The sequence below is a fragment of the Corvus brachyrhynchos genome, unplaced genomic scaffold (genome assembly GCF_000691975.1).
Source record: "Corvus brachyrhynchos isolate BGI_N302 unplaced genomic scaffold, ASM69197v1 scaffold408, whole genome shotgun sequence".
Taxonomy (NCBI): domain Eukaryota; kingdom Metazoa; phylum Chordata; class Aves; order Passeriformes; family Corvidae; genus Corvus; species Corvus brachyrhynchos.
Window position 1 is genome coordinate 2,175,540 of NW_008239759.1, and position 3,973 is coordinate 2,179,512.

The window sequence follows — 3,973 nt, forward strand, 5'->3', positions numbered from 1 at the left end:
TAGGGAAACTGTTGCGTTGGGAAATGGAAATGGTTATTGATAACCTCTGCTTCAGACAAACTATTGCCCATTCCAAATGGTAGTCTCTCAGGCACAGCTTGTATTTTGTCATTGGTTTTCTCAGGTATCCCTGTCAAAACTGTAGGATAGACATGAAATAATACCTCATATGTTGACAATCAACACAGTGATCAGTGCTGTGCTGTAAAGGAGGTCTATGCTATGTTTTATGACATGAATAAAGCAAAAGCCTAGGCCTGCTGAAGACTAACAAAAATACATCTGCTAACGTTTCCTCAACAATTGTCTTTCCTGATTTCATTATTTATCTTTTGCAGATTCTAGAACTCTCACAGGCTGAGTGTGATGGTTTTGCCTTTTTAAGCAGAGGGAATGCAGATCGCCCACAAAACAGCACATTAATGGGAAACAGTGTTATATAGTGTACACTTCTCTTGTCTTTGTCCCAGGGTCTTGACAAGGCAACAGTTTTTGTAAGAACTCTGTGTCAGAACTGAAAAATTTGGAAAACATAGTAAAGAATAAAAGTTATCATTCCTTTTTTTTTTTTTTAAAGTGGGTGAGAAAATCCAGAGATTCTTTTTAATATTTTTTCCAAATATTTTTCCATTTTTCAAGGGATAAAGCTGAAAGGCTTATTTTTAAAATCCTTCCATAGAGGTAGATGAAATCTGGACAATTTGGTGAATTCTGGGGTGCAAAGGTATAGCTGGAACAGGCTAAGGTTAAAAGCCTTAGCAGAATGTTATATATTTGCTCTAAAAATCTACTTCACAGTTGTAAAGTAACACTGTAATAGATACACAGAACATTAAAGTACAACCTTAGAGCTCCCATGGTTATAGCAGGTTATTAAGGGACAGGTTTTAGTCAGCTGAGCCACATTTTTCAAGGAGATATTTCTGCTCTTTGGTGTCACGTATTTCCTCTCTGTGTGTGGCTTCTCTGCATATATGTGGCACTGAGCCTGGTTTTCCCCTATATTTGCTGCTCAATTTCCACACTGTGGCTACTCTGCATGTTATGTTCTCTGTAGGTTATTTACTTCTGCATGGAGAAATAAATGACAGGTCACTGTGTTTGTGTGCAGGAAAACCTTAAACTGAAGGAAATTACATGTATGAGACAGAATGGCAAACATGTTTCTGGATTTCAGAATGCATGACAGAACATATTCCTTGCTCATGCCCCGTAAAACACAATTAGTTTTCTCTGGCGTGTCTGGGACGGCTTTTGTTGTTTTAACTGCCCCAGCCCTGGGTCGGTCTGTGCCACGGTTCGCGAATCGACCAGGGACGAACCCGGGCTTCCCTGCACCCCCTCCGTTATCTGCTTCGCTTTTGCCGTATCTGCTGCTCTGGGTGTTTAGCATTTTGGGCAGCTCGTGATCTGTTACAAATAGCCTTCTGTTCCGTTTGAGTTTTAGCTCCCGCCGCCTGAGAGGGAAGCAGGCGGGGCCCCCTCTCCCTCCCGTGCAGGCAGGAGGGCCTGCGCGCAAGCCGCGTCGCTGTGAGAAGCTGCAGGCGTCTCGCTGCGCTGTTCCATCTGACTTTTGCATGCAATTACTTCATATACCACTCTGCAATTAGGAAGAAGCTTAGCAGCTGGACCATTTCCACGGGAGGCTGCTTATTAACTTGCTAAAAGCATCTCTCTGCGATTTTGACATAACATTTCCCATTATGACTCTAGGATTAATCCTGAAGCATAAAGTCCATACCTGACAGTGACGTCAGAAGTTTTCCTCAGTTTTTCTTTTTTTTTTCTTTTTTCCCCGGGGAATAGTCTTCTTCCTTTTCCCAGCTCGAAGCTGCTTTTTCTTCTTTTCTCGTTTTCTTCAGGGAGGTTCAAACTCTGAGTCCTCACACGGGTCACCAATTATTAGTTTTCTCTGTGTTTTCATTTTTGTCTCTCTGAATCGTGGGTTCTTTTACTCCGTTTGGATTGAAGGGCAGAGGACGCTAGATTGTTCTTCAGACTTAGACGTTTATTATTTTCTTATCTATAGCACAGCTGCACGGGATGTGCCTCCAAGGTAACACAGTGGAAAATGGCTCCGAGTTCTAACTTTCAAGTCTGTTTAAGGTCCAAATCACCCAATTATAAAACTTGTTTTTATTTATAATCCAATAACTATCTATTCATGGTCTGCAGTGTGGGTTTTTTAACCCAATAAAAGAACACTCAGATTTGTGAAGAAGAAGGAGAAGAAGAGCTAATCCCCACCCAAAATCCTCCATATTGTTACACATGTATATATAATATCCCAGAAACCTAAATTCTCTAAACCCAGAGTTCCAACACAACACATTTTGTAACACAAAATACATGTTTCCTTTTCCAAAGCATCTAAAACATGCCAAGGGTTATGAAGTTATAACTAATATTATTCTTCCTGAAGATTTTTGGGCATCTGTTTGAACTGAAATAAATTCAGAATGTATATTCCTTAAGGATAAGTAGACTTACTTTTGGTTTATATAAAAAGGTTCTTCTGAGAACAAAACTTTCAATAATAATTTCACTCAGACCTGTTTCTAACCTAAAATTTGGTTTAAAATGATTAACATAACTTGATTTCAAGTTGATTGCATGTGAACTGCATTTTTGCAAGTTGTTAATTTGCTTGGCTGAATTACTGAGGCTCTGAAACTAGTTTTGACTTCTGTCTACTATGGTTGGTGGAGGAAATACAAATACTATGATGTATGAGCTGTAAGGTATCTCCTTTGAGATCATGCAAGTTCGCTGCCATTTGAGAAGAGGGGAGATTTAATGAAAAATGTAAATCTAGATGTATTGAACTGATTTGCAATGCTTGGATAGTGGAGAATATTACAGGTTAGAATAACTTAAATGGCCTTTCTTGTCTTGGCAAAGAATTATATCTTTTGTCAAAACTAAATGGGCCTTGCTGTAGACCATTCTGATTTTACAAAACCAACATTGTCTAGGAAAAAGATTGCTTTGGAGTAATTTATTTTCTAGTATCAGTCAATAACCTAACACTAAGGAAATGTATTGCTAAAGGTTTTGAAAACGAAGTTTCTGAACTATTTCCTAAGAACTTGCCTTCAAACTGACTGTCAGTAGGATTTCATAAAGACTTTTTACTTTAGTAGATATTTATCTCAGAGGAATTACACATATATTATTAATAGAAAGCATTATACCATCTCTAAAACTAGTACTCTGCAATATGCAGGGAAAAGCAAGGAAAGAAATTAAACCCTGTATTCAGATCTTCAAAAGAGTATGAGGTATGAATTGATCTTGCCAATAGAATAGTTTGTTTCATGATTAATTACCTATTTAATAACTTGTATAGTGATTACTCTATTTAATAACTTGTATAGTGATTACACTTATCAAAAATTGGTGTGTAAGTAGAGGCAAAGATAGGTTAATTGGCTGGTTTGTAAGTTCCATGCAGTATGAAGAAATGAACCCTGATTTAAAGAAGATATTTGTATTTATAGAAAAAGCATATTTTTCCCCAGTTTCTAAAAATTTGCACTAGAATAATTGTGTCAATTTTATTATCCCTAGCTTTAAATGGCAATAAAAATGTTAGCAGTTTTGGAAAATGGATTATACTAAGCAATGTTGAAGCTTTTTTCCCTAATTTTACAACCAGATGGTCACATATTGAAGCATCCTAGATTATCTCAAAAGTGTTTACTTTATAAACACAGTTGAAAATACTACACTTCTGGCAAGCCTAAAACTACTTTGTTGCCAGTATGAAGCTTTTCGACGAGTCACTCACTGAAATGACAGGTGTAAGCTGTGCTTCTTGACAGTAACAGGTCAGGAAGTTCACGCCAACTTGAAGTAAATCAAAGGCAACAAATTCCTCATAAAAATGAGGAAGAGAATTAGTGCTATTCAGGAAGATTAAATCAAGTCTCAGATAAATTAAATTAAATGGAAAATTTTCATTACATGTAGG

The 3,973-nt window shown here is 37.3% G+C and overlaps 1 long non-coding RNA gene across 1 annotated transcript in view; it reads right to left on the reverse strand.

Annotated features, from left to right (window-relative positions):
• The window catches only part of LOC108448756, a 44,613-nt gene extending 42,841 nt beyond the window's left edge, over positions 1-1,772 (reverse strand). Inside the window, exon 1 of the long non-coding RNA XR_001864771.1 lies at positions 1,742-1,772. This is a non-coding gene — a long non-coding RNA (uncharacterized LOC108448756). The remainder of the gene's footprint in view (positions 1-1,741) is intronic.
• Between the last annotated feature and the right edge of the window lie 2,201 nt (positions 1,773-3,973).